We start from the raw sequence: 23,336 nt of genomic DNA, 5'->3' as shown, positions 1-23,336 counted from the left end.
GATGGTGTGCGCCTGTGAGAAACAGTTCAAACAAGTGTAATTTGGCTTGTGGTACTTAACTGTAAAGTGCTAAAGAACTTTTGACTAACGAGAATGACTGATGATTTGCCTGCGCTTAATGTAGGCGTACACATGATAAAGCAGCATTGTTCGTTTTGCTGTTTCATCTGACGAAATCTTTATAATTAGAACAACGGCCGGCATCCCTACAAACTAAGGACCTTGTTATTTTGGTGAGAATGAGCCTGCTTTATTGCAGTCCATTAAAGCCTACAAGCAAAAGCTGCTAACACAGTATCTACGTGCTACCTCAATACTAGTACAACAGTAATTGAAGATGCTAGCTTCACGGAAATATTAGAAATGCTGCGTCTTCTTCTGACGTGGTGAGAGACAGTACAAATGGATACAGTTACATAACGTCTGTGGTGACGTAGAGGACGGAATCGCTTACTGATTCTTGTTGAGAATAGGTAAAGAGCGTTACATAATGCAAGAACTACACTTCTCTTATCTAGTGCTGGAACCGATCATCATACTCTGAGATTAATGGCAGTGAACTAGTGAAGATCGAAAAGGCATCACGAACGGCGAGTATACGTAGATGACGACACTGTGAAAAGATTCTCTGAATACCTTAAGGGGGGGGGGGGGGGGGGTAGGACGTCAAACGGGCCTACTTGGAGCAGGAGAGGCACCGCAGGACATTTTAATTTCCACTGTCTATACTTTTACAAATAAATTTATAAAACTTTGTCAGCATGACCAGGAAGGATTCAGAATCCACACTCATAGCATTGGAAGTTCGAAAACATAACGAAGTAATTTTTTTACATGTGAAATTTTATCATTTTTTTCACTTACTAATGGCAGCATTTGTTGCTATAGGTACACTTTTCTTCATAAGTAAGAGATGTTTCGATGAATTTTGCACAGCATACAAACCATACTTAAAGGTGTACGAAACTCTAGAATTTTCCAAATTATTAAAAACTGTGGTAAAAGTTGAGGTAATTAACTACAAAATATGTGTTTTATCTAAACATGAAGTTTAAAATACAACAGATCATTTGTTTTTTCATAAATTAAATGAATTCTACAGTTTCATACACCTGTAAGTATGGTATGTGTGCTGTGCAAAACTCATCGAAGAATCTCTCTAACTTATGAAGAGAAGTGTACCTATAGCAACAAATGCAGCCATTAGTAAGTGGAAAAAATGATGAAATTTCACACGTAAAAAAAAATAATTTTGTTATGTTTTCGAACTTCCACTACAATGAGTGTGAATCCTGAATCCTTTCTGGTGATGCTGATAAAGTTTTATGAATTTATTTGTAAAAGTATAGACACTGGAAATTAAAATGTCCTGTGATGCCTCTCCTGCTCCAAGTCAGCCCGTTTGACGTCCTAACCCCCTGAAGCTGGTTGGTTGGTTGGTGGGAGGGGACCAAACAGCGAGTTCATCGGTCCCACCGGACTACGAAATGATGGAGAAGGAAGTCGGCCGTGCCCTTTCAAAGGAACCATTCCGACATTTGCCTGAAGTGATTTAGGGGAAATCACGGTTTATGGCGACTTGTTCTTCAGTCTCAATTATAAAACAGTAGGTCTGATCTCTTGTGTCTGACGAGACTCCTTTTCAGAGTTTTGTACACCACAAAACAACTGATTAGTAGTCGCGAGGCTGACCACTAACGCAACGAGGAGCCGTCACACATTTGGTGGCCTTCACCGTGAAACTACACACTGACAAAAGAACGTCAAACCCCTACATATCCCTCTCAAATGCAGACTTAACCCGAACTCTGACGAAATTTAGAGGGTTTTCAGGGATATTTTCTGAGTATTTTGGTGAAGGATCCAGTGGTCTTCTGTAACGTTTACAGGGTAACCGCAAATCGTTTGATTTCTTGCCTCCGTTTATCTTTATACTACGTTCGAAATATCTCCTCCACAATAGTGCTAATATCTGCGGAATGCCATGTGTGTCTTGTATGGAGAGACTTGGTCCATTCACTCGCGGTACTTGCCCTTGACAACAATAATGCCCATTTTACGCTTCGCCTTCAGTCTTGTGATCTGCGGTGATCGGTTCTGCCTCGGGTTTGTTTCCCAGACAGAGTTCGTTGTACGATAACAGGCACACAAATCAGTATTGATACATTTTACTGAAGGAAGAGTTGGCCATGGTGCCTGTCACGTACTGTGCACTGACAGAACAGATGGAGCATAAAAAAGTAAAAAGTACGCATTTAAAAGTACGCATTTAAAAGTACGCATTTAAAAGTACGCATTTAAAAGTACGCATTTAAAAGTACGCATTTAAAAGTACGCATTTAAAAGTACGCATTTAAAAGTACGCATTTAAAAGTACGCATTTAAAAGTACGCATTTAAAAGTACGCATTTAAAAGTACGCATTTAAAAGTACGCATTTAAAAGTACGCATTTAAAAGTACGCATTTAAAAGTACGCATTTAAAAGTACGCATTTAAAAGTACGCATTTAAAAGTACGCATTTAAAAGTACGCATTTAAAAGTACGCATTTAAAAGTACGCATTTAAAAGTACGCATTTAAAAGTACGCATTTAAAAGTACGCATTTAAAAGTACGCATTTAAAAGTACGCATTTAAAAGTACGCATTTAAAAGTACGCATTTAAAAGTACGCATTTAAAAGTACGCATTTAAAAGTACACATTTAAAAGTACACATTTAAAAGTACACATTTCGTACTATGATTGTTTCACTACTATATTACGTTGTACGCTTTTGTGACGCAGTGTGTAACGTATCATTTGTCTGGCAGCAAAGAGCAAATGAAAACGATAAAGATTGGTTTGCCATGTGAAGGATACATCACAAGCGACACACACACACACACACACACACACACACACACACACACACACACACACAAAACCACACACACACACACGCAAAACCACACGCAAACACACACACACACACACACACACACACACACACACACACACGAACACACAAACACACACAATTTCATAATTAAAGTTATGATGGAATCGACACTGATGTCTGTCTCGCCGACTGAGCCCCACTACTATACTATGCTACGTTCTGTTTATAGCAAACTAACGATCCCAGTTATTCATGTGAGACATGCACACACAGCAGCACACTCCAAGATATAGGTTAAAATCCAGTTTAGAATGAACAGCCGGAACACATTTTGCCTCATATAATACGTGAAAAAAAAAAGCATTGAATCAGATGATGCAACTATCGCTCTTTTAATTTGATGTCTCCTACATTTACAGTTTCCAAGTACAGCGAGTAATATATCTTACGTAGCGAGCGAGGAAGACGTCAACGTAATTAGGCTTCAACCCGAGCGTGTCTATAGTAGAGCGCGTGAGTTTTAAACACGAGTTAATTTATGTTGACTCAACTCGTCGTTTTTCCGTAACCTGCGATCTTGCTTTAAACTTTAATTACAACTTGCTAACGAGTTTTGTTACGCGAGAGCTGCCTCTCAGCCTGCCACGCCCCTCCGTTTGACGGTGGCGGTGACGGCACGACGGCGGACGAATATTCATACGCCTACGCATCGAAGCCAGCTTTGCTCGCATCAGAAACTTTCACTGAGGATCCCGTCGGAATTCCCGAAAGGCGTAAAAACTTTTTAAATGGGCTCTATGGCTCACCCAAAGATAATGAGATGTTTACGCGTTACGAGCCACCAACTCTGCGAGAAGTTGTTGCGCATACAATAGAGTCTGTCGCCATGTAAACAGAAATGCTTCCAGACGACCATTAAATTTTCTTCGAATAACTGGAAGATTTCTCGCTGCGCCACCTCCCATTCTTTCAAACAATGTCTTCATTGTCCTTGGGGGAAAATAAGGACCCTTTGTTAACAGTTCGATAAGAGTCTTCGGATCTGTTACATAATCAATGGTCTACGCCATTAAGAAACAGTACCTCTTGCCAAAATATGCTGTTCTAGAGCTCTCTGGAGAGTTATAATGCATCAAAAAGATAATTGTAAATTTACTTCGACCGTCATTCAGATGAGACGATATTTCGCTTTCTGCGTCATGAACAGAATGTTGACTGCGATATACAATTTCTTTGAGCCTGCCTTTATGAGGAATATTGTTTATCTTGCATACAAAATTGCTACGATACTGTTTAACTTACCTTTTTCTCTCCGTACAGAGTGTCCAAGAAGAAAAGGTTAGTATTTAAGATTATGACAGCGACGATCATTCGAAGCAAACACAGGCTCTGCAGTGCGTATCCTAAGAGCTATGTGTAATTGTCCAGTAGAAGACGTGTTTCACATTAGCGAAAATGAACAATTGCTCATAGCTCTTTAAGCATGAATTTTCGACTCCGTGTTTACTGAACAATTTTTTTCTCGTTTTTGTCTGTATCACCATCTCTCAAAATATGGAAAGCGAAGAGCTTGCAGAAGAGATTCGTTTCACAATATCGAAGCTGAAGTGCGCATAGCTCTTAATGTATGCTTGTTAGTTCCCTAGTTTAACCTTTCCTGTCGTATCCCTGACTAGTGACAACTCCTCCTGGAAGAGTCTATTTAGTTTTTTAATGTTAATTTGTCCTTCCTTTAAACTTCTTGCATTAGACAATTGCCTGTTGTGTTACTGGCCCACTGCTCAATTTCCCCCCCTTCAGATAGTCCCCTAAGATTCAGAGAGGTTATCTTGGATTACTTATTCTATTAACTAACCCTCTATTTTGTTCTGTTGTCATAGAATGTTTCCCAAAATGTGTATGTCGGAATATTTCCTTATATCATCATTCGTAATGCTGTCTTGCCTTGTACATCCTTTCACCGCTCAGAGGTACCTCATTTCTGCTGCCTGACCACTTCTGACATATGACAGTGCTCAACGTAAGACAGCTGCTTATACAATATTAATTTATTTTTGTTTTGTTTTATTCTTCGATTGCCTGTTTAAAGTACCACGTGAACTAATGTGTCCATTTGTGTCTTATACTTAAAATCACACGTATTTTTGTTTCCATCACAATTGAGACAAAACATAGCCCTGAAGGAAATGATGTAGTGATTAGAGAGTGGTTTCTTGGCTGTATTTTACTTCGCGGTTTCTGTTCACTTTCTTGTTTCAATATTCTCTACGACTGTCTTGGTATCTGCATCTACGTTACTGTAGACAAGTTTCCTCAGTCGCAGAACCATTTCTTATGTTGAGCATTTTATACCAGCTGCCAATTTTTTTAAAGTTTACAAATATTCAAACCAATCGTAGCTGCATCTTAAGTTAGAAGGCAGTTATGCCCCCTAATGACGAGACATTGTAAACTCACTGTACAAGAAAATATTTTGCGAAAGGTAACACAAGTATGCTGTTTATTAGTGTGGAGACGCTGAGCATTCTAATACCACTGCTTTACACAAAGTACTTTGTCAACGCGAATGTATACTATTATCGTTACACGCCTCTCACTTTACTGCTCGAAGCGTGGCATTTTAAAAGGAGCGATAGCCTCTTGTTCTCCTGGTTAAGAAGGACGTCTTAATTTCAGAAGGGACAGTATAGCCTTTGGCGTAACTGGAAGTCTGTCATTAACAGGAAGGATCAACGTTAAAGCTTCGATATTAGTTTTAGCTAGTAAATGCGAGTGCTTAAGATATTCCGTAAGGTCTTGGGGGACATTTAAGCTCGCGAACAACGATGAAGTTAGTAAGCTACTTTTAACAAGATGTCAGCTTAACTGAGGACTATGTAATTCGGTAACCTGTGAACTGAAGATCTACACTCGCTACCAGAGTTGCTTGACAGAGGAAAAGAAAGGACTGTACCTACCATGTAACGCATTCTACGGAAAATAAATGTGGGGGGGGGGGCTTCGAAAGAATTTAGCCTTACGAGAATGTGCTCCCTGATCTTCTTCAAACGTACGTCATGGAAATCGTACCTAATAATAATAATAATGATGATGATAATAATAATAATAATAACGTCTGAGAAAGAAAAGAAATAATAATAATAATAATAATAATAGTAAGTCTTTTTTGTACATTCGACCATCTCTGCAGAGAAAGCTACTTCCTAAATCACACAACTGTAGCTCTAATACCAGCATACATTATACTGAAGTAATAAGAAGGTAAAGTAGTCATGACCCCTCAAGTGTGGTCTTAACATCATTGCACATTACCAGCCATGGGGCTGTTGGTGGTGGTATGACCTTAGCTTTCTCAGACATTTCAACAGCGCTGGCAATTATCACTGTCACGAATTCTTTGCCAGAGCTGAAAAAACAAATACACCAAAATCCTACGAATGAGAAGGACCTTAGTGTTTATTGACTGACAATTAACAGTGAGCCAAAGGCTGACGTAATATCAATGGGAAAGTTGCCTTTATATCGCAGTTACATCGTCAATGTCAATGGTATCATGTTACGAGCATTCGCTCTGAAGTTTAAGCATGAGTAAGCAAATCAGCAGGGGTCTTTATTGACCGTAACTTGCTTAAACAACCCGGGAAAATTTTTTACCAACATATCTGAGAGGGGATCTGAACATCGTTCCTTGAAAGCTAAACCAAAGGTCTAGCTCGGACGAAGTGGATGACTGTATAAAACTTGGGATTCGATGTTGTTATAAGGCGGATGATTCCATGGAACGCCTTACCGCTGAGACGCGGTGGACTTGTGTAACACTCATGCATTACATGTTAGCATGTAACATAAGAGATATCCGATGCCTCCGCGTGACACTGGTAGGTTCAGACGAATGACTCACTGACGTTGCAGTACGAAATCGAGGTCAGAGGGATAAGTTGATAGGAGCTGCTGTGTCATAAACGGCGATGAGTGAGCAGCGGCGACTATCAAAGTACTGGCCGAACCCAAACTGCCGGTTAAATCATTATGGAAAGAGTAAACTTATTTTAATAAGTAGTAATACAATACATAGGAGATCGGTCACCAGTCGAATGTAAAGAGTGTAGCAAAGAAATCTTACTGAACACAAATGTAGATATTATAATTGAATAGTTATAGTATTTTGTTTATTCAGGGCATCTCAGCAGCCAAATAGTCTGAGAACCAAGCAACCGTTGTAACAATTCGACCTCAGCACAACTGTAACAATGGTTATATCCATTTCATTAACAGATATTGTTCAACGATTTGATCTTCAGCATTCTGTGTAGTCTGCTTGGCACAAAAACAAATAGAAAAAAATTAGGGCCGTGCCTAAGACTGAAACGTAGGCAGCGTGTCATTTACCTGTGAATTTATCGGGTATCTGCGGCTCATACATCTGAGTGCGATGGAAGTTAATTCTCATGAAAATCTACATCTACTATCTGAATGCAACAGCTGGAACCTTTTGTGGCGTTCGAATCCTTGACATGTCATTTGTGACAATCCTGACCTCCGACATCCACACAGAATGTACAGGGAAGATACTTATTTTATAGCTGAGCTATAGTCTGTCCAGATATTTAATAATAGTGTAAACTTTACTACACAGGGTTCTTCTACCAACACTAAACATTACAATTTCTCCTTAAATCATGCAATGGAAGGCATCAATAAGGGGCGAAAATTTTTCAACCATATCCGTTTAGACAAACACTTACATAATAGCAAAACAATTGCCAGTTTCTTCGTAAACTCGAGAATTTCACAGATTAAATGTCACCTCTTTCGTACTACATTCTATTTCTAGTGAGTCACGAAGTTTCCATTTCTGTCAAACTTCACACACAGAATCGGACCCAATATCAAATCCTAGGGGGCACTTTTAGGACAGTTTTCCGTACCATAAAAATGGAACATTCTAACTTTAAACGGTACGTCCTGTCACTTTTATGTATTGATCGCACTAATAACTTCTCAAAAAAATCTTTTAAATCTACTGAATGAACTCTGTGACCGATTAGATGCACCCAATATTCATTTCAGTATTCTTGTGCTATGGACAAGGTAACTACAAAAAAAAAAAAGAAAAAAAAAGAGGATCACAATATCTTACGGCGCAGTGCATTCCTAGTCTTTGCAGGACTGCCGTTTCAGAGGTTTTTGCCCTCAAACTCTGCAGGTGTGGTAAGGAAGTTACACCTTTTCGCTTCTTACTTTCGCACGTTGGCAGGGCGCGCAGTCATTTCCGTTCACACGCGGAAATTCTCGCCTACTGCCGTTCCGCGAAACTGAATCTGCAGGTAAATAAGTTCACTAATTAGCGGAAATGAAGCGGCGTTCGTTAAGGCGGCATTCGCGAGCGCCGGAACTACACACAGGCCGGGCGAGGCGGAGGCGAGACGAAGGCGAAACTGCGCAGGAGCCCTTCAGTGTTTTTGCGCAAACTGTCGCCCCCCTTCAAAACAACTGCTCTCCACGAATTCCTAGCAATTAACGCAAAATTCAGAGCGGTGCCGGTGTTTTCGCTGTGCAGTTCTTGGGAGACTGTACCCTTACAAGAACGAACCCTCCCTCCCCAACTCTCTCCCTCTCCCACGATGCATGCAGGTGAACGTGCCGCTTGTCGAGTGCGGACACAGTGCATCAAGGTGCACAAATTTTGCTTGTTAGCTGGTACAAACTACAGAGTTCGTACTAAGGGGCTGGGATGGCAGGGTACGATGTCATATTGTTTAGCTGGCTCCTAACTGGATTATTATTCAAGCCGACCTAATCTGAATATTGCTTAATCATGCCAATACACTTATTCGCAGAAAAAGTACGGAACTCTGATACTACAGGGTGGCGCCCGAAATGTGTTATTTTGCTTTTTAATATAAACTTTATTGTCAATACAATCTGAAAGGAACATATACAACAACGAAGAGCCGTCCATGGAGATTTGTTCTAACTCAGCACATGCTCAATATGTCCATTTCGTTTCCTAACTTCCTTCAAACGAACACTGAAGTTAGTGATTACCCTACGGCACATGTCTTCCGCAATTTCACTGCAAGCTTGAAGAATAACTCTTCTGAGCTCCATTAAATCACGCGGACGTTTCGGCAAAATTTTTTCCTTTAGGTACCCCCAAAGAGAAGAGTCACATGGATTGAGGTCTGGACTACTGGGGTGCCAATTTTGTCCGTCATTGAAGCGATCTGGAAACCTGAGTGAAATGATCCGCATGTCGAAATGCTCGTGTAAAAACTCCAACACAGTGTTTGCAGTATGTAGCCTTGCTCCATCTTGCATGAACCACTGCGCGTTGAAGGACAAGGCAGTAGTAATAAGCTGTGGAATGAAGCTATTGCGAAGCATGCTCAAATAACGCTCGCTGTTCACAGTTTCTTCAAAGAAAAAGGGTCCAATAGGTCCGTGACTGGAAATTGCTGCCCACGCTGTAATCCTAGGAGCATAGTGTTGTCGTTAATGAAGCACTTGTGGGTTTTCAGTGGCCCAAAAGCGTACATTTTGTTTGTTAACCACACTGTCTAAATGAAAATGCGCCTTGTCTGAAAACCAAACATTGTTGATAGTTTCTTCCCTATCCTCCGCCCACTGAGCAAACAGTAGTCTCTGCTGCTTGTGTTCTTCAGTGAGCTTCTGTGCACAGGTCATCTTGTATGGGTACATATGGAGGTCACTTTTAAGAATGCGTTGAACGGAGCGTCTGGATATTCCCAGTTGCACTGCTGCCTTTCTACACGATTTCCCGGGACTTCTCTGTACAGCAACTCGTGCCGCTTCAATATTCTCCGGCGACAAACAGGCTTAGGCCGACGACGCTTCGCTTCCGAAACTGTTCCTTCCTGTACAACTTTATCGTACAACTTGTGGATGATCTTGCGAGGGATCCATCGTGTGTTAAACTGTTGTCGAAAACGCCTCTGAGTCACAACAAGGCTTTTCGTTTCATGAAAAAGTAACACAATTGCCGATCGTTGCTGTGTCGTCAGTCTTCCATTGTCAGCCATTGCTGCTTACTAGTCTCCTAGCGGCAGTATCGTGAATTACACGTCATTTCGTAACTCATTTGTTTTTTTCCAAGCTCTGCTGGTACTGCTGTGGAGATCCCAGCGGGATATCTAACGTGCGTTGTAAACTGTGATAGAAACAATTGGTAACATTTCGTACGCCACCCTGTAGAAAAGAGAGGAAGAGAATATGGTCTTTGGAAAATTCTCCTCGACAATAATGAATTTGTAGCGCAACCAGCAGTGGACGTATCTCTGAGAGGGAGTCAAAGGTGTATTTATCACACCTCGATTAGCTATCGGCGCCGTACGTAGCCTTCAAAACGGCATCTGTAACGGAGGTGCGTTCCGAGCAGAGAGCTTTTATTGAGTCTCTTTTGGCGGAAAATCACAGCATTGCAGATATTCATAGGCGCTTGCAAAATGTCTACGGAGACCTGGCAGTGAACAAAATCACGGCGAGTCGTTGGCCAAGGCGTCTGTAATCATCGCAAACTAGTCCTATCTCCCGCTTATCGGTCTGCCGCACACAGCTGTGACTCCTGTCATGTTGGAACGTGTGGATGCTGTCATTTGAGATGATCGACTGGTAACAAACAAACACCTTGTTGCACAAAGGGAGGTCTCCATTAGTAATGCTGACACATTCGTCCACCATTTGGTTGGTTGGTTTAAAAGGCGGGAGGGACCAAACAGCGAGGTCATCGGTCCCTTGTTCCGCGTAGAACAATTACCCAAGGGAAAGAAGAAAAAGAAGACGTACGGCACAATAACAGGAAAAAGCAAGAACCAGATGAACGACAGGACAGCAAACACTACAATGGCCAAAACAGGACAAGAAAACCAGCGACGCAAAAAAAACAGAGGAGATTAAAAACAAGAAAGCAGATTACCATGGCTGGCCGACCATGAGAATAAAAAAGGAGAAGCCAGCCACTCTGCAACACATTAAAACTTCCGCCATAAAGGAGGATACAGAGGGACAAAGGAGATGCGCTAAAACTCAGATCAATTCATAAAACCCACCCTCACGAATAAAAGGTAAAACTAAAGCTGGTGTTGAGGCGTTGTCGCTCAACACCGAAGGTAGGGTGCTGGGAAAGTTAAAAGTCCGCCGCAGAGCGGCTCAAAGTGGGCAGTCCAGCAAGAGGTGGAAGACTGTCATTTGGGAGCCACAGCGACACTGAGGTGGGTCCTCGCGACGGAGGAGATAACCATGTGTGAGCCACTTATGGCCAATGCGGAGTCGACAAAGGACAACTAATTGCCAGCGAGAAGCCCGCAGGGAAGGTGGGGCTGGGTTCCTCGTGGCCTAACAGAAGACGATAAAGAGTAACGAAGGACCATCTGTACGGAAATCCTTGCTGATTAGGATGCCGGTGACATTTTTTGTCGAATAGCGTCACAGACGATGACACGTGGGTTCATCAGTTCGAACCAGAAACAAAACGGTTATCCATGAAGCCGCGCCGCACCTCCTTTCCTCCGAATCAAAGTTAAAAGCCGTACCTTCAGTCGATGAAGTCATGACGACGTTCTTCTGGGACTCTGAGGGGATTACTCTATGTTCTCCCTCATTTTGCACCGATCGACTCTGCAGTGTATTGTGCTACCCTCTGTAAATTGAAGGAACGACTTCAGTGCTTTTCTCGCCACAAATAAAGCAAACAAATTTCTCCATGACAATGCAAGGCGTCACAGATGTCTGCGTACCCTGGAGGAGCTCACAAAACTTCGTTGGTCTGTTCTTTCTCATCCACACTATAAACCGGATCTCGCACATGCAGGACATCCATCCGTTTGGCCCAATGAAGGATGCATTCCACGGGAGAAAGTACGTGGACGAGAGTGAGTTTACTGATGCAGCAAGTCTGCGACGTCGACCACTAGAGTTGTACCACGCGGGCATGTAGGCCCTCCCAGTAACGTTGCTTGAGGTTGTCGGATTGACCAGAAATTATGACGAAAATAGCGTTTTGTAGCCAGAAGAGTGGATAATAATATTGTTGTTGTTGTGGTCTTCAGTCCTGAGACTGGTTTGATGCAGCTCTCCATGCTACTCTATCCTGTGTAAGCTTCTTCATCTCACAGTACCTACTGCAACCTACATCCTTCTGATGCTGTTTAGTGTATTCATCTCTTGGTCTCCCTCTACGATTTTTACCCTCCACGCTGCCCTTCAATACTAAATTGGTGATCCCTTGATGCCTCAGAACATGTCCTACCAACCGATCCCTTCTTCTGGTCAAGTTGTGCCACAAACTTCTCTTCTCTCCAATCCTATTCAATACTTCCTCGTTAGTTATGTGATCTACCCATCTAATCTTCAGCATTCTTCTGTAGCACCACATTTCGAAAGCTTCTATTCTCCTCTTGTCCAAACTATTTATCGTCCATGTTTCACTTCCATACATGGCTACACTCCATACGAATACTTTCAGAAATGACTTCCTGACACTTAAATCTATACTCGATGTTGACAAATTTCTCTTCTTCAGAAACGATTTCCTTGCCATTGCCAGTCTACATTTTATATCCTCTCTACTTCGACCATCATCAGTTATTTTGCTCCCCAAATAGCAAAACTCCTTTACTACTTTAAGTGACTCATTTCCTAATCTAATTCCCTCAGCATCACCCGACTTAATTCGACTACATTCCATTATCCTCGTTTTGCTTTTGTTGATGTTTATCTTATATCCTCCTTTCAAGACGCTATCCATTCCGTTCAACTGCTCTTACAAGTCCTTTGCTGTCTCTGACAGAATTACAATGTCATCGGCGAACCTCGAAGTTTTTATTTCTTCTCCACGGATTTTAATACCTACTCCGAATATTTCTTTTGTTTCCTTCACTGCTTGCTCAATATACAGATTGAATAACATCGGGGAGAGGCTACAACCCTGTCTTACTCCCTTCCCAACCACAGCTTCCCTTTCACGTCCCTCTTATAACTGCCATCTGGTTTCTGTACAAATTATAAATAGCCTTTCGCTCCCTGTATTTTACCCCTGCCACCTTCAGAATCTGAAAGAGAGTATTCCAGTCAACATTGTCAAAAGCTTTCTCTAAGTCTACAAATGCTAGAAACGTAGGTTTGCCTTTCCTTAAGCTATCTTCTAAGATAAGTCGTAAGGTCAGTATTGCCTCACGTGTTCCAGTATTTCTACGGAATCCAGACTGATCTTTCCCGAGGTCGGCTTCTACTAGTTTTTCCAATCGTCTGTAAAGAATTCGTGTTAGTATTTTGCACCTGTGGCTTATTAAACTGACTGTTCGGTAATTTTCACATCTGTCAACACCTGCTTTCTTTGGGATTGGAATTATTTTATTCTTCTTGAAGTCTGAGGGTATTTCGCCTGTTTCATACATCTTGCTCACCAGATGGTAGAGTTTTGTCAGGACTGGCTCCCCCAAGGCCGTCAGTAGTCCAATGGAATGTTGGCTACTCCGGGGGCCTTGTTTCGACTCAGGTCCTTCAGTGCTCTGTCAAACTCTTCACGCAGTATCATATCTCCCATTTCATCTTCATCCTCTTCCATTTCCATAATATTGTCCTCAAGTACATCGCCCTTGTATAGACCCTCTATATACTCCTTCCACCTTTCTGCCTTCCCTTCTTTGCTTAGAACTGGGTTGCCATCTGAGCTCTTGATATTCATACAAGTGGTTCTCTTCTCTCCAAAGGTCTCTTTAATTTTCCTGTAGGCAGTATCTATCTTACCCCTAGTGAGACAAGCCTCTACATCCTTACGTTTGTCCTCTAGCCATCCCTGCTTAGCCATTTTGCACTTCCTGTCGATCTCATTTTTGAGACGTTTGTATTCCTTTTTGCCTGCTTCATTTACTGCATTTTTATATTTTCTCCTTTCATCAATTAAATTCAATATTTCCTTCTGTTACCCAAGGATTTCTACCAGCCCTCGTCTTTTTCCCTACTTGATCCTCTGCTGCCTTCACTACTTCATCCCTCGAAGCTACCCATTCTTTTTCTACTGTATTTCTTTCCCCCATTCCTGTGAATTGTTCCCTTATGCTCTCCCTGAAACACTGTACAACCACTGGTTATTTCAGTTTATCCAGGTCCCATCTCCTTAAGTTCCCACCTTTTTGTGGTTCCTTCAGTTTTAATCTACAGGTCGTAACCAATAGATTGTAGTCAGAGTCCACATCTGCCCCTGGAAACAATTTAAAACCTGGTCCCTAAATCTCTGTCTTACCATTATATAATCTATCTGACACCTTTTAGTATCTCCAGGGTTCTTCCATGTATACAACCTTCTTTCATGATTCTTAAACCAAGTGTTAGCTATGATTAAGTTATGCTCTGTGCAAAATTCTACCAGACGGCTTCCTCTTTCATTTCTCTCCCCCAATCCATATTCACCCACTACGTTTCCTTCTCTCCCTTTTCCTACTCTCGAATTCCAGTCACCCATGACTATTAAATTTTCGTCACCCTTCACTATCTGAATAATTTCTTTTATCTCATCATACATTTCTCCAATTTCTTCGTCATCTGCAGAGCTAGTTGGCATATAAACTTGTACTACTGTAGTAGGTGTGGGCTTCGTATCTATCTTGGCCACAATAATAATATGGCCTATTGGAATCCTGAATAAAACAAACCTGCTTTCAGAAGGAAAAATGTGTTTTATTACTTATAGAATGCCCTTCGCATCTACATGACCACAATCATGGTAAAGATTCAGTTCCTACGCCACGTACCGTAGCGCGCCCCCTAGAGAAACCAAAACAAAACTTAACTGCACATTGATATAGCGCAGTTTCGTTCCATAACTCATTTTATGCATCTAGATTGAAACAAAGCTGTAGTAACACATGCTGAGTTGACTGAAGTACACGGCAACAATGCACCATCAAGTGGCACTGTCAGGCGGCGCAAACGCTTGCAGTAATTTCAAGTAAGTCTGAATGATGTGACCGACCCTATCCCTATGGACAACCAGAACTCACAAGAGAAAAGGAGCCCTACCGCTCAAAGACCGGCGGGTCTCAGTCGAGGCTATGGTGGGAAAAGTGAAAATAGTCGTGGAGCAGACTTCATCATCTTGCACGACAGGTCGCTGCTGGTCCCCGCGACTGCTCACATTCGTTCAGAAAGCCCGCCGAACCGAAACCGTCGTTGTAGACCTGTCCAGATGCTTCCTTAGCCACCTAATCGCCGTTCCCGAGTGCTGGTTGGTAGGTTCGTTTGGGGGTTAAAGAACTAAACAGCAAGGTCATTAGCCAATTGATCCACGGATAGTTCATATGGAGTTACTGATGTCCGTCAGGAACGTGTTCTCATGGAAACAGTGCGTAAGAGAGGTAAAGGCAAACCATTAAAGGCAATACTGACGCTAGAGTTCAGCAGTAGTTTACGGATAAGTGTATGGGAGGGGCTGGTACGTATTTCAGAGTGGACGAAGGCTCTCCCCCAGGGCTCACCGATTCCGAGAGAAATCTTACCATACATCAGGCACTGCCATCCCAATGAAGCACAAAGGCGCTGGAAGAGCAAACGCTGCCTTATACCCGGCAGTTTCAGAAGTGAGAATGCTGAGAATGTGCTGAACATAGGTAACCAGCAGCAAAAGTGACGTCATTTTGATGTCTCACGCTGTATCGAAGACGGGAAGAACTGTCTTCCTGACTTTCGTGATCGTAAGGTTCACAACACCTGAGACGAACATTATGTCCAGAATAGTATCATCCATCTGAATTAGAGCGAACTGGAGGCTGCGCTTTTTTTTTTTATCACAGGATACGTTATCCTCTAAGTTGGTTATTTACAAATGTGTAAAGTTCTGCATTCATGTGGACTGGGCTGTGGATAAAGTAGAGATCAAAGTGTTTGCAGTAATTCCGAAACTTATTGAAAAAGTTGTACTAACTTATTTCTAATACGTCGTCTTCAACCACGAATCTTGGACGACTTGCTGTTTTGCAAATCAGAAACAAGTTGAAGTCAGCCAGCACTGAACCCATTCAACATGTATGTTTCATACCATTTATTAAGGTGTCTCAAGAACGTAAGTTTATTTTTTAGAAAGTCTGGAAACTGGTTTCAGGAGTTAGTGGATAGGCAGTCTGGCACACGAAAAAGCGGCAGCTCACGTTTGTTTTATGAGTAAAAGCTGTTTCGAAAGACCAGCACACTGAAGATCTCTTAAAAAACACGCGGTATTGGTACAACTTGCTGTAATGAAGTGACGAAAAATGTCTTTGTTAAATATGCACCTTAATTGGAGAATTTCTTGTATGGCAAAGACATGTCCTAAAAGAACTAGCTCATCAATTTTTTTTTAGTTTATAGACTGATGAGACTAAGTTATCTTTTTATTTCTTCGCAAACGTGTCAGTATTTTCTATGCTTTTTATTCTGAGTGGTAGGTTGTTTTACAAGAAAACCTTGTTTCGAATATTTATTCCATTTTTCATGCTTAATTTGTAAATTACTGATGATGAAACCTCGCTGTTGAGAGAGTACTCTTATACGTACATAGCAACAAATATTACAGAACCTTCTCGTATTAAATCAATAAAGGCGGCACAGGATCTTTTAGAAAGGAGAAAAAAATTGGAAGCGACAAGACGTAAATCAGCTATCTTCCACTTCGCAGTTCCAGGTTCGTAGTCACTGCACCATGACGACAATGCAGAATTTTAGACTGTGCTGTAACATCGTCATAAAAGCTTAACCACCGCTAAACCATTATGTGACGTGTAATTAAAATAATAGTTATTATAAATCTTACCAGAAACGACGTAATTTTATAAATCTTTGATATTGCATATGACGTCAAAGTGACGTAACATTTGCAGAAAGTCTTTCGAAATTGTTTGGAGGAAGTCTTCGGAAATGAGTGTTACTCAATGGACATTGGTTAGAGTAATAGCAGGTGGGCATCCCCGGACCTTTGCATGCGACACGAGTCGCCCCACCCACAGCCGTCCAACCACTGCTCCAGTGTAGTCAACGCGCTTAAGAGCACCCACATACAGAGTGCTACCCCTACAATGGAGAAAGGATGCGGCGGAGGAGGCAAATTAGAAAAGGAGGCAAGCCCATCTAAAAGCAATTAAAACAATGTAGAAGAGAATGGAAGGGTGAGAAGGTCAAAGGGGTCGGGCCGGGATTCCCCCACACCTAGCAAGCAGCGAGAGACGCTCCAACCCCTACCACCCCGCCCCGTCTCGTCTCGAACGTAGCTTAAAACCTTTTATGTGGGATTAAAAACCACTTTCACAGAGGAAACGGGGAAACTATTTCAGACGCCCATGAATCGTCTGGCAATATTAGAGGCGAACAATTCAGAAGAGCTTAATGAGTGCTGCATGTTTCACTAAGATTCCGAGAAAATGGAGCAAAGCAAAAGGTGCTGAGTTTTTTGGCACTTTCGTGAGGAGAGGCTAGTATATAATGTTCTGACGGAATATACTGTCGAAGGAGCATACTACTGAAGCCTGACGAGATTGCGGAAGGAGGCTGTCGAAGCGTCCTTGTTTTTGCTCCATGACGAGGCCGGGGTTTATTCTTCACAGTACCCAAATCACAAATGCTGCTTCTTTGGACAGTCAATTATGACTGCCCCTTTTTTTCCTGACAAGGCACCCAGTGACATCATCCTCTTTCCTCGGGTGAATAAACTATTGCCCGTCAGACATTTGTAGAATTATGATGTGTTTTTCGAGGTGGAATTTTTCCTGACCAGCCATTATGTAGGATCCTACAACCGAGGTCTACATGAAGTCTTCTACATCTTTGGAAAAAAAATGGGTCCCACTCAATGGTGCCTACACAGGATGTCCCAGTAAGAATGCCCAACATTCAGGGACAGGACAGGAACGCCCCTTCGAAGCAGGAAACTTCATACGGACGTATGCGCTGTTCCGAAAGCTTTTCGACATAGATCACCTTTAAGGTACATGATCAGTAACATTGTCAGGTACTGTCGTTTTGAAAGACCGAATGATGGGACAGAATTACTTGCTTTTTTTGGAAAATTCGTTGGTTGTGGACGTTCCTTGGATTGCAACATACTCCTGCTTACAGCATGACTAAGTTCCTCTGTATTTACCGGACACTGGAGGGAACATCTGAACCGCATTTACCGAGATCGCTGTGCTGGTGGTGGTAGTGCTATTAACTGGTCACGATGATCGCCATAGCTTACACATTAGATTATTGTTCATAGATCTGGACGAAGTGTAAGGTGTACAAACGAAAGTTGAGTACGCGTCATTGACGCTGTTGGCCTCATTAGAGAGCGTGAAGAGGCACTCAGACACGCAACAGAAAATGTGCTCCCAGGAGTGCACATATGCATTAAAGTTGACGATGAGGTATTTGAACATTGATTGTTGACTGTACGATATCTGTAATGTGACGAGTACGAAATGCTTAAAGGTGAATGTGTTAAAAATATGTATTTTGCAATAGATACTTTAACGTATGTTTTATTGTTTACTAACTGTTGTACATGAGTAAACCTGACAATGTATTGAATAATATACAAAATAAATGATGTACATTGAACGCGTTCTGTCTCTGAAACCATTCGGGATGGAGCATGCCCACATGAAGTTTTTTTCTTCAAATGATCGTTCCTAATATCCCTCAGTACTATTTCTTCTGCGACACCCTGTATCTAGAGGAGTAACACCGTAACTTGGTATCATCCACGTAGCTTGATTTTTTCGAGGTGACAAAAATATTGTGACCGTCCCTCCTTTTTTGTAATAAAGAGAAACAAAGATCAGAATGCGTTACACGTAATAAACAGGCCACAATCTTGCTGAAATTGGTATGTTGAAAGACGTGGGAGTAGTACAGCTGTCAGGTTTATACTTTAAGCAGCCACCAGTATATACTTCCGAATTGTTCCTGACCATTACGGCATTTGCTTTAAGCGTTTTACTGAAACAATGGAACAACTAAATCTCGACAGTCGAATTTTCATCTGTCCGCCTTCGTAGTTAACTGGTCACGCTGACGGCCCTGAGGAGAACCCAGATTCAGTTTGCGATACTGCCAAGGGGGTTTTTCCTTGGTGGGAGCACTCTGCCTCGTGATACCAATTGATGAGTAGCAGCGGCTCCAAGGCCTGGGAAACTGACAACGGTCACGATAGCGTTGTGCTGACTCCTCGCCCCTCCATATAGCATCCAATGACGTCACAGGCAGAAGATGACCCGGCGGCCTGTCATACCCGCAGCGAGACTCCAGAAGAGGACGGACGAGAGCCATGTAGGCACTTTTAGGTAGTCTCTCCGATAGACATGTAGCATCTTGCAAAAGTTCTACCGATAAAACGAAAACTTTAGTTTTAGTAGTGATTGTTCGAATTTAGGTTTTTTGTAATTTTAATCCACAAGTCCTGACAAAACTCTACCATCTTTTGAGCAAGATGTATCAGACAGGCGAAATACCCTCAGACTTCAAGAAGAATATAATAATTCCAATCCCAAAGAAAGCAGGTGTTGACAGATGTGAAAATTACCGAACTATCAGTTTAACAAGTCACGGCTGCAAAATACTAACGCGAATTCTTTACAGGCGAATTGAAAAACTGCTAGAAGCCGACCTCGGGGAAGATCAGTTTGGATTCCGTAGAAATATTGGAACACTTGGGGCAATACTGACCTTGCGACTTATCTTAGAAGAAAGATTAAGGAAAGGCAAACCTACGTTTCTAGCATTTGTAGAATTAGAGAAAGCTTTTGACAATGTTGACTGGAATACTCTCTTTCAGGTTCTGAAGGTGACAGGGGTAAAATACAGGGAGCGAAAGGCTATTTACAATTTGTTCAGAAACCAGATGGCAGTTGTGAGAGTCGAGGGACATGAAAGGGAAGTAGTGATTGGGGAGGGAGTGAGACAGGGTTGTAGCCTCTCCTCGTTGTTAATCTGTATATTGAGCAAGCAGTAAAGGAAACAAAAGGAAAGTTCGGAGTAGGTATTAAAATCCGTGGAGAAGTAAAAACTTTGAGGTTCGTCGATGACACTGTAATTTTCTCAGAGACAGCAAAGGACTTGTAAGAGTAGTTGAACGGAATGGACAGTGTCTTGAAAGGAGGATATTAAATGAACATCAACAAAAGCAACACGAAGATAATGGAATGTAGTCGAATTAAGTCGGGCGATACTGAGGGAATTAGATTAGGAAATGAGACATTTAAAGTAGTAAAGGAGTTTTGCTATTTGGGGAGCAAAATAACTGATGATCGTCGAAGTAGAGAAGATGTAAAATGTAGACTGGCAATGGCAAGGAAAGCGTGTCTGAAGAAGAGAAATTTGTTAACACCGAGTACAGATTTAAGTGTCAAGAAGTCGTTTCTGAAAGTATTTGTATGGAGTGTAGCCATGTGTGGAAGTGAAACATTGCCGATAAATAGTTTGGACAAGAAGAGAATAGAAGCTTTCGAAATGTGGTGCTACAGAAGAATGCTGAAGACTAGATGGGTAGATCACGTAACTAATGAGGAAGTATTGAATAGGATTGGGGAGAAGAGGAATTTGTGGCACAACTTTACAAGAAGGGACTGATTGGTAGGATATTTTCTGAGCCATCAAGGGATTACAAGTTTAGCATTGGAGGGCAGCGTGGAGGGTTAAAAATGTAGAGGGAGACCAAGAGATGAATACAGTAAGTAGATTCAGAAGGAGTAGGTTGCAGTAGGTACTGGGAGATGAAGCTTGCACAGGGTAGAGTAGCATGGAGAGCTGCATCAAATCAGTCTCAGGACGACGACGACGACGACGACGACGACGACAGCAGGTATTTAATTGAATATACGACCTTTAATTTATATTTATCGTTTAACCGAAATTTAATTTTAGTACTCGTGTGGAGGACCTCACAGTTTATTGTTTAGATTCAATTTACACTTTTCGCACCATGAAGATATCTTGTCTACTTCATTCGACTTTACTGGATGGTGAACGGCAGCATCGTCTGCAAACAATTGTAGAGGGCTGCGCAGATTGTTTCCTAGTCCATTTATATAGATTAAAAACAGCACAGTACCTGTAACCCTTCCTTGTTTAAGTCCAGCGACCACTTCAGTTTCACTACATAGCTTTGTCAATTACTACGAACAATGGTCATTCTGAGAGAAAATCACGCATCCAGTCGCACAACAGACGATACTAAACAGGCAGGCAGTTTAATTGGAAAATAAAATATTCTAGCATAAGTGCTCTTTCAATTCCGAATTTCAAACATTATGTTGCCTTTTTATTTATAGTTTGTTTCGCAGCACAGAACTAAAGACTATTAGTGCGCCATGCTCAGCACATTTAAGATAAATGCATAATAAGAATAGTTCAGTTTTAGGAGAACGAACGGTCTCGTTGCTGATACCGAAGATCTAGCCCAGTCACTGAGTCACGAGCTAACTCAAAGAGGGTCAATTGGGGCGTGGAGCGACCCACTTTCCGCTGTGCTGTTGTGTTCACGTGCAGCTGGCATCAGAGGACTTAACTGGATGCAGCTGCATCGACGTTATACCTCTTATCAATGCAGCGCCAAAGGCGTTGTTACAATCTTCAGCAGAGGGAATGTGCTCCGTTGACTAAAGAAGTATTGTTTGTGCCTCTAAATATTACTAGAGTGGAGAGCAGCTAAGAGGGCTGTGCTTTTACGAGTTCTGCTGCGACGGTGGAGAGGGTGGAGGCGGGGGGGGGGGGGGGGGGGAGGGTAATACTTCGTAGTGGAACCACACTGCTTTCGCTCTAGAGCTACTCTTCACTGTTTAACTGTTCTCAATTCAAATGGCAAAGCTAGAGTACACAGCATGTGGGGACGGGAACTGCTTCTAAGCCTCTGTCGTAAACGGCCTTCACATATCTAAGTTGGCAACGAGCTCATTTTTCCGTACAATATCTTGTGTGTTTACTTTAGGTAACGCCTAATGAAAGTAACAACAAAATGACCGTATCTAAAACGAAATTCAAGCGCACGTCATGGACAACCAGCAGAATTATGCTGAATGCAGTGCGTCATGCATTATTAATGTGCATTACGACGCCACCTACCTTACGTAAATTGAAGTATAAGAGAGGAGAAAGGAAAGGAAACGGAAGGGTTTATGCATCAGGACTTTGTGCAGCATCAGCTGCGACGAGTGAAAATGTGTGCTGGACCGGATTTAGAACCCGGGACCTCCAGCTTACTAGGCAGTTCGTTAACCACTGCGCCACCTAGACGTAGTGTTTATCTCAACTGTGGTGGAGTGCTCTGCACACCTCTCGCCAATCCACATTCCTATCTAGCACCACCTATCGCAGTCCCTGTCCGTGTTCTCTATGCTCGCTACTGGAGATTCCTGCAGCATTTCTGACTTATTTGTGCTTCTGCACTGAATGGGTTGGATCCATTGCTCATCGAGGCCAATCAGTTGTATGAATGCGTGGCGTCTGTTCAGACACGTTCGAAAGAACAGGCACCACCCATTCATGTAACTACCCAACTTTTTTTACTCTTGCCGTTCTAGTATTTGATTTAGTGACTGGCAGTTAGCAGGCAATACGTATTTATTACGTGTCAGCTTTTTGTATTCATTCAGTTCCAGAGTGTTGACAGGGCTACTTTCACCTCCGATAACACTTCACGTACGTGGAAAAAGCCAAGTTATGCAGTCGTCTGATTACCATGTTCACGCTAACATTCCCATAGGTTTCTTGGTCCGTTCAAGATATCTTACAACAAAATTCGATGGCCTAATGAACAAAATACTACAGTACAAGATATCAGACTAGCTTTGTAATTGGACTGACGATTTCCTACCACATAGAATACAACGTGTCACTCTTAATGGAGAGCCATCTTCAGACCTATGAATTATGTCTGCAGTTCTATGAGGTTGCTCGCAGATGTATACAGCGAAAAAACAACGCTAAGAATGGTAGCAAAATTCTGGAAGATCAGCAGAGGTGCGAAACTTAGTGGAGAGATTGGCGTTTGACCCTGAATGTACCGAATTGTGCAGAGTTACACGACTGGCGAAAGCTTGAAACAGTCACTGCCATTAGCTATGCACGGAGTAGTTTGAAGTGGGACGACCACTTAAAACTGACTGCAGGATACACAGGTGAGTATCACTGCAAGAATTCTCAGCAGGTCTTGTCCACCCACGAAGAAGGTTGCAAAGGTAACACTCATTCGATAAAACATTCGATACTGCTTGTCAGTCTGGGAACCGTACATGATAGACCGATAGAGAAACAGGAGACCTAAACACTAGCATCGCATTTCGTCACAGGTTCATTTGGTTAGCCGGAAACCACAACCCAGATGCTCAGCCAACTCCTGCGGAAAACACGACAAGAGGTACGTGGTAGGTCACTGCGTGCTTAACTATTAAAATTTTAAGAGTACCTCCTTCGAAGACAAGCAGTGTATTGGCT

General features: G+C 42.2%; 1 protein-coding gene across 3 annotated transcripts in view; it reads right to left on the bottom strand.

Moving 5' to 3' along the window:
• The window catches only part of LOC124795365 (very low-density lipoprotein receptor-like), a 612,937-nt gene that overhangs the window by 545,268 nt on the left and 44,333 nt on the right, over positions 1 to 23,336 (bottom strand). The window lies entirely within an intron of this gene.

Source organism: Schistocerca piceifrons, chromosome 4, assembly GCF_021461385.2.
Source record: "Schistocerca piceifrons isolate TAMUIC-IGC-003096 chromosome 4, iqSchPice1.1, whole genome shotgun sequence".
Taxonomy (NCBI): Eukaryota; Metazoa; Arthropoda; class Insecta; order Orthoptera; family Acrididae; genus Schistocerca; species Schistocerca piceifrons.
This window is presented reverse-complemented; position numbering and strand designations above follow the sequence as displayed.